Here is a 12901-nt window from a genome sequence, read left to right on the forward strand (position 1 = left end):
GTACGTAGCCCATAACTGAACTACAAGCTAAGCGTAAACGCACCGTTGCCTGCACAGATTATCCCAGATTTTCCATCTGCGCAGTAACATTCAGATATAACTGTCAGTGAGAGACGTTTTAACAAACAAACAAAAAAAAGTTAGGATACTCAATTGCACTTAGGGTAAAAAGCCATTTTTGAAAGAAAAATATGTTTTAAATAGTTAATGACTATGACTCTACATACCTTCACGCTCTCCCAAAAAGCTGTTTAAATGATATGCTTTATACTTTAAATATGGCATCAGCATCTATCACTGGCATTGTAATTGCTTTGCATCATAAGCAAGAACAATTTTAAAGACTAAAAACATGAATATAAAAATTACAGAGGGGGGCACTTGCTGTTGGACTGGTAGGTGTGTGGGACCTGCTTCAACACATGAGGAAAAAAATTTAAATAATAATAATAATAATAATATTAAAGCAGAAGTAAAAGAAAGTGAATTTGATGAGAAGGCAGGCCCTATCCAGCGAGGAAGCATTGACTGATATGGAGCACCTAAAGGGTATCTGAACAGCTCTGAGAAGCTGTGGAGGAAGAGGCAACGATGCCGTCCTACAAGAACAACACAGATAGAGGGAAAGATGGAGGGAAAGGTGGGGGGGAAAGAAGGGAAAGATGGCAGGAGAAGAGTGTAAGGAGGGTGGACGGATGGATGGAAGGAGAGGAGTGCTTCTCTGAAGCACAACTCTGAGAAGAAACCCAGTCCTAATAGGCGGATGGCAGAAGAGAGAGTATGCACGCCATGATGTGGAAACTCATCGACCCTCTCATCATGGTTTTTTATGAAGACATTTGCCAATACCAGGTAGTATCTTTCAAACTGCCCTACTTCACATCACCAGGCCTCCCATGAGGTCACCAATGAATCATTTCTTATCTGTGTTTAGGTTTCCCCTGCAGCACACAGCTACTGCAAACTCTCTCGATTCATCTTTGGACACAAACCATTTCTGTTCAGAAAGTCAGACCCAAGCAGGAAGCCAAACCGTAGCCTTGGTAGAGCTGCAGTCAGCAGGAGAACAGCCCTTTGAGAGACCCATACAATGCAGGTGGGCACTGTAACGTGGGTCAACTTTTACCCGAAGGTCACTTTCCACCTTAGATTTTGGAACTAAAAATGCGTAATTGCCAACAGCATGAAACACTAGGCTGCAAACTTTGTATCTTAAGACATTTGCAACTATCAACAAGACAAACAAATATTACTTGGGGGGGGAAAAAAATTAAACTTACATTGTTGACTGGGATCGGACTCCGTGGTCATCTTGACGTAATTGGTGGGGAACAAGCCGACGACGCCATTCAGCTCCCCTTTCCACCAATCAGCATCGTCCTTGTTCAGCACATTGATCAGTTGACTTTTGGAGAAGCTCATCTCATCCTCGTTGCCCGCCTTGTAGTCGTACATGGTGATGACCTGGCAAACTGAAGGAACAGCCAACATGTAGGAAAGGCTGTTACGGAAGATGCAGACGGAGATCATCGCAGATCTTGGCATGTGATGCTGTTGATCTTACTTGGAACTGGAGCTGGTGTGGACTTCCCACTGGTGGGGCCCAAGAGCTTGACGTGGGAGGCGGGGAACCATCCGTTCTGGCGTTTTTTACCCCTAGCCTGGACAGATACAAGACAAGAGGTTCCTCATCAGGACATACATGCCAACCTAATTTAGGACAAATGCATCTGACCTGAGAGAGACCCGCAACTCAACTTCAATGCCTCCTCCCAAAAACAGCCCAGGATTAGACCTCATTATGGGCGGCCTCCACATTTGATTAACGTCACTATCATGACAACACGGGTCCACAGACCTGCAGAACCCCTTGCCACCACCCAGATGGGTTCTTGCCCTGGATGAGGATAAGCTGTCCCGGGGCCAGGCTCAGCTGCTCCGCTCCGGTGGCCGTGTACGCAGTCGTCACTTGGGCAACCTCTGTCATACACATTCACAAATGAATGCGAACGCAAACAAGCACACGTGTTCAAGGTAGATAGAGCTTCGCAACAGTCGGCACTCGCAAAGACTATTGAACACAGCTGTGTTTCATCTGTATACAGGACACAGCCTAGCTGCAGATGCACCAGCATCAACGGAAAGGCAAAGATAAAGGTGTGTGGTGGCTGCCAGTGAATTTCTTGGCTCTTTACTGAGTGGTGACTGTGGGATCCCGCATCCTTACCTGGCTTTTTGCCGACTCCACCTGACTTTCCAGTGGTGCTATATGTCTGTAGACAGACACACATATTGGTAGAGGTCAGAGTAGCAAAAGTTAGCCTGTCATGATTTATTATTTATAGACAATAAACTCTGCAGTTTAAGTATCTCTGAGAAAAGTCGTTCATGACAATTTACTTCAGATTCCTTTGGCGTTACGTAGTTGGAGGGGAAGACTCCACTCCTGTCTCCGATGTACCCTTTCCACCAGTCCCCTTCTCTTTCCGTCACAACGACGGTGTCTCCTTCGTTGAAAGTGAGGTCTCCTGACTCTGGGCTTTCATAGGTATATAAGGCTACATACTCTGATTGGATGAGAGACAGAATGGCCAAATGATTTTTAACTGCCACAAAACCTGCCTTCTGATTAGACAGAAAATCAACGGTCAACAGCCAGTGACAAAATCCGGCTTTCTCCTTTTCGACAATGGCCTCTCACACCAGACCCTGTTTCAAGGTTACTTCTGACATGCTAGCAGCAATACCATTAATATCAAGATGATTAAAAGGTACGCAAGAGAAGTCAAGATTTCAAATTACAGATGGCCAAACAAAGTGAAGAGTAGTGACTGGCTAAAATGGAATGTTGGGTATCAAAGAAAGACACAATGTATGCAAAATGCGCTTCTGCTTAGCTTAATTTAACTTCTTTTCATTCAAATTCTTCCCTGGAAAAGAAACTTACCTTCTTGTAGAGTATTGTCAGGGTTATTGAACTCATCCACAGAAGAATATAGGGGTCTGGCAAAATAAAGTGAAAAAAAATGGATCGGCGATTCTGCTCATACGCATTTTTCAATAGAAAAAGAAAAAAATCCCTTACAAATTGATCTCGCTTATCTCAACCAATAATATAAGCACAAAAACATCACAATAGCATTCATAAGTGTTGAGTCAATCAGTCAAACCAAATTTACCATACTAAATCTAGCACATTTTCTCAAACATGTCACAAAGAAAAGGCAGGGATTATTTAAAATCACTCCTAGATGCCTGCCCCGAAAAATGCAAATCAAATACCACTTCAGTAATAAATACGTAGAAATATGGAATTAGAATAAGGAAATGGCTCAGTAAATGACCACCAGTCTCCAGGTAGCTGACAGGCTTTGGTCTGAGCAGAACCAGAACCCTTCTGGAACCTCCCGAGGAACCGCCAAGAGTGTCACTTACTCATTCCGGCTCAGCCCTGCACCCCATTCAGCTCCCCCAGCCACCAGTTTTCCTGCTGCTCCAGCACCGTGATGATGTCATCCTTGGAGAAGTTCAGGTGGTTGTCCGTCTTGGCCGTCCAGGAGCACAGCGCTTGCACCTGGAGGCCACTTGCCACCTGACAACGCAGAAAACATGTCTGTCAGCCGGGACACCACTCAGGAAACAAGATCTGATCTAGACGTACTTGAAACTACCTTAAAAATCCCCCCAAAAATGGACATTTTGATAAATGTTAACATGAAAGTTTACCAACTTATGAATATACCTAGAAAGTTAACACTCTCGTGCATACATGGTACATCTCAGTGTATTGTTATATATGTGCAAACACATGCACAAATATGACCAAAAAAACAACATATATACAAACTACACTATTAGCAAACATAGTTGACTTGTTTATGGCGATAAAATCATGCATTTGTGTTGGGGGCCCCTTGCTGGCCACAAAGTCACCACCTTGTGGAGGGGCCCCAAAGTGGCTTTTTAAATGGGTCCCCAGAAACAGCAAACCTGCTTCTGATTGTTATATATAAATAAAGAAAAAGCATAGTACAGAACAAAATACTGCAGTAACGTGCAAGACAGTCGCAGAAGCAGTTGAAGGCTTCTGAACAGACATGGTTCAGATGCAGCCATGCAAACAGGCCACAGACTCACTGGCACATAAATACGCATAGGCATGCAGTGGAAATACAGAAAAAGAACACGACCGATCGGGTGGGGCCAGTTCTGAATTCTCACTCGAGACAGTTACGGTATTCTTCAGGTAGGGGGCGCTCCCAGGATAACTACCTGTCCATACTCCATAGAGGCAGAGCCTGGAGGGTGGGTGGGAGTGAAGGCAGAGTTCTGCCCTGCCCCCCCAGGAGTGCTCTGTCCTGCTGGGAAGGTACTGGAATTAGCCTCCGCCTTGCTGAAGTAGGGACAGACCAGGAGAAAACGGTCAGTGAGACCCACATAAGCATTCAGATATGACACAGGACCAGTTTAGATGCTGGACACCAAGGGGCAACATTACCTTGCAGAGACTGAGGTAGATGCAGTTGTGGGCATCAGAGCCTGCTTGGTGCTGGCCGCAGATTCCGGTTGGCTGTGCTTCTCGACGTAGCTCTCAGGGAACCAGCCCATCTTGCCCTGGTAGCTGCCATACAGCCAGCCCTGCTCGCCTTCCGTCTTCTCGTCCACCTGCGGACTCAAGGCGATTGGTTAAGGGCTACCACATGACACACATGGGCGTACTATCCAAAACCAGGTCACGACTGGCCAGAAAACACCCTAAAACATATGAAAGGAGAAATGTGCCATTAATAAATTAAATATGTCTACATGTTTATTTATTTTGTCACAGGGGCACTTGTACCCCTCTGTCCTCCCCCCCCCAAAAAACTGCTCCTTGTTGCACTTTATGGTGAACAAAAGGATTCTAGATCTAACTGTAAAACACCCGAAAAGGATTCAGAAAAAAAGAGCTAATCAGGCACCAGGGCAATGATTCAGCACATTTAATTTATGGTACAAACAGATTAACATATGGGGGTGCACTCTGTATACCTCAATCAAGCTGTCCGTGTCAAAGGTGAGCTCGTCCGCGTTCCGTGCTGTGAAGGGGTACAGGGCTCTGTAGGTTGTCAGGGAGGCCGATTTCCTGTGTGTTGACTTGACGGGTCTCAAATTCCCTGCAACGACAGTGAGTCAGTCACCTCCTTGTGTGACTGTTCTTCAGAACGCTGTGTCACTAATGACGCACTGCAGCTATTGAACCAGCACACGACACCTCGGGTCTGCTGATGGGACACTTGCATTTGGAGGCTGATGAAGAAACTGTACAAACCCCACCGCTAATGGTAGCTTTACGTGTCTGAGATTGTGATTTGTCACTGCGTTTCCACACCTCCCGAAGGGGGCTGCATCGAGGCCATAATCCTTACCTTTTCGCTCCTCTAGGCCCCTGATCAGGGCCGACAGCTTCTCATGAATGTCTGTCTTGCCTAAATTGTGCTGCTGCTGCTGCTTTTGCTGCCGGGCCTCTTCCTCCCGCTGTCTGGCCACGGCCTCCTCCTCCTGTTGCTTTCTCCTCCTGTCCTCCTCTCGCCGTCTCTCCTCTTCCTGTCTCTTCTTCTCCTCCTCCAGCCTCCTCCGCTCCTCCTCCTGTCTCCTCCGCTCCTCTTCCTGTCTCCTCCGCTCCTCTTCCTGTCTCCTCCGCTCCTCTGCATCCCTGACAGCAGCTATCTGAGCCCGCTGACGTCTTCTCTCCTCCTCCTCCCTCTCCAGCTCCTGCTCCTCCTCCTTCTTCCTTCTGTTCTCTTCCTCTTGCCTCCTTCTCTCTTCCTCCTGCCTCCTCCTCTCTTCCTCAAATCTCTTTTTCTCTTCTTCCAGTCTTTTCCTCTCCAGCTCTAGCTTCCTTCTCTCTGCCTCCACCTTTCTCCGCTCCTCCTCTTGCCGCCTCCTCTCCTCTTCCTTCTGCCTCCTCTCCTCCTCCGCCCTTTTATGTTCCTCTCGCCGCCTCTCCTCCTCTATCCTCTTCTCCTCCTCCCTCTTCTGGGCTTCCTCCTGCCTCCTCCTCTCCAGCGGCCCGGCGGTTCCGCTCAGCCTGCTCCTGAGCGGCGCGCAGTTTGGCCCGGAGTTCACGCTCACGTTCTTCCTCCTCCTTCAGCTTGGCCTCCCGCTCCTCCTGGATCCTCCTCCGCCGCTCCTCCTCCTCCCGCTCCAACTTCACACGCCACTGCCGCTCTTTCTCCAGCTTGGCTTGCCTGTGAATGACATGATGCATCACATTGAAGCTGAATTTGGCCCAGCACCACATCATGGCCCTTCAATCACGTGATGCAGCTATATTTTCTTTAAACAAACCATCAAGGTCACGTCATCCATTCAAATTTAATGCTTTAACTGAACTTTGTCACACTGGGTCTGTAATTGACATTAAAATTGCTCTTAGCCATCTGACATGTTCTGACATTATGTAGGTGATGTGTTGACCCACTTAAAAATAGAAAAACAAACAAAAAATAAGTAAAAGGGAGCTCTGGATCCCCAAGGACCAGCTTGGGAAGCACAGTGTTAAAGTGATATTAAAAAGCGATTTAGGACAGGTCAGTCACCATTGCAGGGAAACCAAACCTGGCACCATGACAGCCAACAGAAATGCAAAAACGACAACAGAGCATGCAGGCCTTGCAGGAGGCCTAGCTCACCTGACCGCCTCCTCCTCCTCTCTCTTCCTCCTCTCCAACTCCAGTTCTCGCCTCCGCTGCAGGTCACATAGCTTGTCGGCCTTGACCTGCCGCAGTCTGTCCAGGACCTGCTGCTGCTTGGTCTGGCTTTCCCGGAGCTCCTGTGGGAAGGGACCGGGCCCGCACCACCATTAGCGCAGAGCACCAAGCCACACCGCCAACCACCACTCGCTATACAAGGTACAGACACCAGATCCAATTCAGAACACACGGGACTCTGGGCCATAGATTATGGATGTTTTGAGGCTTCACTTCTCCACTTTATTCTATTTACAAATGCTACTGGCCCCTGTACAGCACACTGGGCTAACTAGAGGCAAGCCACAACATTGATGCCTTTCTACCACCAGTAATGCCTCCTCACCTTGATGTCCACGTTGTACTGGTCCATCTCCGACAGTTTTGCCACGGTATCCTTCTCCAGCACATCCAGCTGCTCCTTGAGTTTCCGACAGACGATGTCCTTCTCAGTCACGCCCCTCTTTACGGAGGAAAGTGTCGGACCTGTATACAGAAACACTACCTCTAAGCAAGACCCTTCACCTGCAATTGCTTCATCCTGGGACTGACAATCTACATCTAAGCCCTGCAAGGAAGTCCTCCAACTTGCAGGGAAAACTGCAAGGGGGTTGGTGGCAGGGTTGGCACTCCAGCCACCGGAAAAAAATGTACACTGTTCCATTCCATTCGGACTAGTGTGATGCTGAGGTGTCACCCGCTGCACGACTACACTCAGGTTCTCATCCCTGAGGTGGTTCGTGTGGAGGGTGCAGCAACGCGCTGTATCAGCAGGGGGCCCTTACATTAACAACCCTAAGTGCACCTCGAGGTTATATGGTAAGTATTTTCTTGTTGACATGTGAGAGGGAGGGCTGTGACAGATAACCTGGCCCCCACAATCCCCCACTCCACCCAAACCCTACAGAGCCGAGATGAGTTGGTAGCCGACTTGTGCCCAGAACTTCTGGAAACTCCTGTACTGCTGGAAAAGCCTTCCAGGGGGGGTTACATCTGAAAGCTGGCTGAAAGAACGCCAAGATTCTGCATTGCTGTCATCGAAGCAAAACTGTCGACTGCCTCCAAGCCTTTTACTCTAAGGTGAATAATGTAGCTAAAATATAAAGATGTATTACAAGTGGGTGCATCCAAACTTTTGTCTGGTAGTGTACACCTACATTTTAGAAGCACAAGAAGCATGTACCACCCATGTGCCACCATGACATTTAAGTACTTCAAGAATGACTGCAGGGGGGGGGGGGGCGCCAGGTAACGCAGGGAGAAGCAGGGAGATCAGACTCACCAGACCTACTGTTCAGCCCCATGTTGCATAGGATCTCCTTGCATCTCTGCTGCTCCACAATCAGCTGAGAATGTTTCCTCTGCCCCTCCTGCACAAAAACAGGCCAAACTCCCTCAGAAAGCTGGAGAATCCTGAAATAAACCCTCCCTGGAAACTTCACCCTATCTATCTATTGCTTTTATAGTAAATTCCCCCCCAAAAAAACTGCACATTCTCCAGGAAAGGTGTGAAGAACAGTCTCTCCCTTGGTTGCCAAAATCTGAAGACTGCTAATCAGACAGGAGTGGCACAGCTGTTGTATAACGCACAGCAGACATAACGCCAGATCACATGGAAAAAGAACCGTGTTGAATCTATTTATCAGTGTTGCAGCTGGTGCTCGTCCCATAGCTGCTGGGATCTTGGACGGCAGCGGAGGAAGGCCGCAGACCTCAAGCTGCCGCTGCAGGGCGTTGACCTCCAGCAGGCAGCTGTCCTGCTTCTGACTGATCAGTTCCAGCTCTCCCTTCTGGATGCTCCTCTTGCTCTGGACGTCCCTGAGTCGGTCAGAGATCTGCTTGTGCTTGTCTCTCTGAAATTAAACAGTGGTCTTATGAGTCCTGAGGGCGGGAATATTGTCGCTGTGGACACAAGCATGTGTACCATTGACATCTGAAAGGAAAACGTGCGTCTCTGATAGTGCGATTTCAACAGCTGGCTGTTCCTCGTTCCTGAAGGGGAATGCAGTCGGTCGGGGCAAACAGGTGCAGGACGGCCTGGTCCTCACCACAGCCTCCAGCTCCAGCTCCAAGCTCCTCTTCTTGGCCTTAAGCTTGATGATGTCCTCTTGTTCTTGGTTCCTCTGATTCAGCAGCTCCTGTCGCCTCCTCCACTCCCACTCCATCTTCCTCTGACGCTCCAGCTCCTGCTTAGCAGCCTGCAGGGACACACACATGATCACGACCAAACACACACACACACACACACACACACACACACACGCACACACGCGCTAATCACAGGTCGCACACGTTCACACACAAGCTAAACCAATAACCAAATACATGCTGTCAAACCTTCCCAGCCATTCAGAGATGTACATAAACGGAGTTTCACCAGTAAACTAGTTACAATAATGAAGTTTTATTAACTTCCAGCCAATTATCACAGGGGGGCCTGGAGTCTATCCAGGACAGCACAGGGCACCAGGCTGGGGGGGTACACCCTGGACGGGATGTCAGCCCATCGCAGGGCACAAAACATGCACTTACACTAGAACCTCGCACTGCAGAGAATTTAAAGGCACCAGACCACCTAAGGGCATGTTTTTGGAGGAAGGCCACACAACACTGGGAGAACATGGAAACTCTCAAAGAGTGGAGGTGGGATTCCAACCCCCAGCTCTGAAAGGTATGAGGCAACAGTGCTGGTGAATCGCCAACAACATTAATTTGCTAAACCCAAATGTGATTGGCTGGGACTGGACCAATGACCAAAGAGCGACTGCCTAACCCCAAGTACAATGCTAGCATTCCATACTAGAAAGACTGACCTCCTTGCGTTCCAGCTCCTTTAAGCGCTCTTCCTCCTTCTGCCATTCCAGCTCGCGTTGCCTCTCCAGCCGCCGCTCCTGCTCCTGTTGCCGCCTCCTCTCCTGCTCCCGCGCCTCCTGCTCACGCCGCTCCTGCTCCTCCCGGGCCTTCTGGGCCCGCCTCTCTTGCTCGCGCCGCTCCTGCTCCTGTAAGACCTGCCGCCGCCTCTCCAGCTCAGCGTTTCCCCGCTGGAAGTTCTCCTTTAGCTTGTCCTCGAACGAAACTGCAAGGAGGGCCATGCACACGCACACGTGGTAACCATGGCAATAGGGGCAGTGACCTTTGACCTCCTGCAATTCAATGTGAATCAGGTGATTCTTTGTAAAGATACTAAGAACGGCACATCACTAATACACACTTGTGTCACCAAAAACATTCACTAGCTGAAGGTGCCTGTCTTTGTGTGTGTGTGTGTGTGTGTGTGTGTGTGTGTGTGTGTAAATCCGTCTGTCCGTTCTACTAATGCTACCATTACTCTTTGTCTTCTGGGGTGGTTCAACTTGAATTTCTTCAGGGACGATGGTGCGATTCAAAGGAAGCAATTCCCCCTGCTTCCCCGTTCTGCAAAATACAACATGCCTCCGTGTAGGTAGAAGGTGCTAGAACCTGAGACTCTGAGTCAGGCTACACAGGAACAACCACCATACAGCTTCCCGTGCTCACTCATCAGGAGTCCCTTAGCTGGGCTCAGTCGAAGTATCTCAGTGTATGGGGACACTCTCCCTTTCTGTAACAAAGCCTCCTAGCCTGTGATTCCAGATGGGTCAATGTCCAGCCTGACACAGCATATTCAACCCCCCCGCCTTTCCCCATTCATTACATATAACTATGGAAAAAAGTTAGAGACCATAGCACCAATTTTTGTTTCACTCAGTTCTCCTTTATGGGTATGGATCTGTGAATAATGTTTTTTTTTCTTTTGCAAACTGCAGCCTGGTTCTTTCCTGCTTCTCATTAATGAAGGGCTTCTTCCTTGCTTTATGGGACTTCAGCCCTGCTTCTATGAGCCTGTTATGAACTGTCCTAGCAGTGCACCTCACACCTGCACTTAACGTTTCCACCAAGTACAGGTCACTTGAGGTCATGATTCATGAGGCACTGTCGGATAAGTGAACGGGCATCTCAAGCATTGGGAAGTCGTTTCCACCCTTTACCTGGCTGCTTTCTGGCCTTTCTCAGTGTCTCCCGTTTCACCATATTCTTGTACACTTGCGTACTTAGAACCTGGAAGCAACCTGACGCTCAGCGTACCTTTCTGCCAGCAAAACCAGCTTTAAACAAGCAGATTTTTTTTCCAGTATAGAGTGGTCTCAATTTTTTTCCAGAGCTCTATTTACTGCTCTGCCGGGTTCACCGATTGGCCACCGGCGGCGGCTGTCTACCTGACGGAGGGGGGCACCAGGTCCCCGGGAAGCGTGAGGGGCAGCGGCTGTCCGGCCTTCGCCATGTCCACCAGGTGCATAGCCAGGATGAACTCCTCCCCTGTCAGCTGGCCGTCCTTGTCCACATCTGCCAGGTTCCTTGGGAGAACATGTGGGAAGGTCAGTAATCGAACCGGGTGCACAGATGGCGAAGACCAGCATAACTTCACCCAGACCATGAGGGGTCCAATTTAAAAACCAAACTAACCTACAAAAAAATGACAACTTACCCTGAGTTTTGTCCAACTGTAGGCTAATGCAAGTGTTCCAAGCATGTTTAAGGTATGCTAGGCTAGGCTATGAAGTTTGTTAGGTGAGCTGTAATAATAAAATGTATTCTCACCTAACAATATATTTTTTAGCAGTATTTTGAGAGACAGACATATAAAAAACAAAATGCCTTTAAATTTTTTTATTTTTTTTTAAAGCAGTGATTATTGCAGCACATTAAAAACCTGCGACACGCTTCCTATTAGTTGATTATCAGTAGGATCCCATGAGTCACAACTCAGAAGTACAGACCTCCTGCCTCGAGCCGTCGCACCAGCTGCCTGACGCGTGCTAACAGGAACAGACCACTTAAGAAAAGCAACCAGCCCTGGAAATATCATGATGGCTTCTGAAATCAGCGCAGGGTCAATTGGAGCAATTAGAGGTTGTTCAGGGGACCAGCAGAGAAATCACTGCCAATCCGGGGACTTGAACTGTCGACCTTGAGGTTACAGACATATGGTCCTCACCTGTGGAGCCACACACTGCCCGCATAGAGTGGATGCTGAAAGGATTGAGCTACGTAATTTAAGAGGGGCAAATAAACCAAGCGCACCACTGCGGCCGTGAAGAATTCAGTGGACACTCACCAAACAGTGGCTAGCTGAGTCTGAATGAGCTGGGATGAGGCCAGAACGTTCCTGGAATGTGTGGGGACATCAACATGTTGTTGTAGGTTGAGGGAATCTAGCAGCTCCAGGAAATCAGCAGTGAGATAACCGGAAGTGGGCGTATCTCCGCCTAGGAATGTCGTCGACACTAGAAACAAAGTTCCTCAGATCAGAGTTGAGTAGAATCAGGTGATGAAACTAGCGTCAAAATAGGCACTGTATAAAAAAGCTACAAGCATTTTAATTATTTCAAAAGTTAGCATGCTAGCCTGTTAGCATGTAAAATGCCTTGGCATGCTCAGATCAGGCTGAAAGGTTTGATCTAGGCGTATAGCAACACCCAGATTCAGAATATGGAGTAATCTCAAAACTTAGCATGTTAGCATATTAGCATCAAAACCAGATGTGTGGGCGTATCTCCGCCTAGGAATCTCGTAGAGACTAGAAACAAAGTTCCTCAGATTAGACATGATGAGAAAAGACATAAAACTAGCATCAAAATGTACAAAAAACTACAATCATGTTAACATATTAGCATCACAACCAGAAGTCGGCATCTCACCAGCCTAGGAATGCCCTAGAGATTAGAAACAAAGATCCTCAGATCCATCTTAATAAGTAGAGTAAAGAAATAAAACTAGCGTCAAAACAGGCTATGTACAGAAAAAACTACAATCATGTTAGCATATTAGCATCAAAACCAGAAGTGGGCGTAACTCACCCTAGGAATGTCGTCGACACTAGAAACAAAGTTCCTCAGATGAGAGTTGATGAGTAGAGTAAAGACATAAAACTAGCATCAAAACAGGCAATGTACAAAAAACTACAATCATGCTAGCATATTAGCATCAAAACCAGAAGTGGGCGTAACTCACCCTAGGAATGTCGTCGAGACTAGAAACAAAGTTCCTCAGATGAGAGTTGATGAGTAGAGTAAAGACATTAAACTAGCATCAAAACAGGCAATGCACAAAAAAACTACAATCATGCTAGCATATTAGCAACAAAACCGGAA

The 12901-nt window shown here is 47.9% G+C and overlaps 1 pseudogene; it reads right to left on the reverse strand.

Moving 5' to 3' along the window:
• Positions 1-12901, reverse strand: part of LOC125726458 (intersectin-2-like) — a 155924-nt pseudogene that overhangs the window by 15654 nt on the left and 127369 nt on the right.

The sequence above is a fragment of the Brienomyrus brachyistius genome, unplaced genomic scaffold (genome assembly GCF_023856365.1).
Source record: "Brienomyrus brachyistius isolate T26 unplaced genomic scaffold, BBRACH_0.4 scaffold72, whole genome shotgun sequence".
NCBI classification, from domain to species: domain Eukaryota; kingdom Metazoa; phylum Chordata; class Actinopteri; order Osteoglossiformes; family Mormyridae; genus Brienomyrus; species Brienomyrus brachyistius.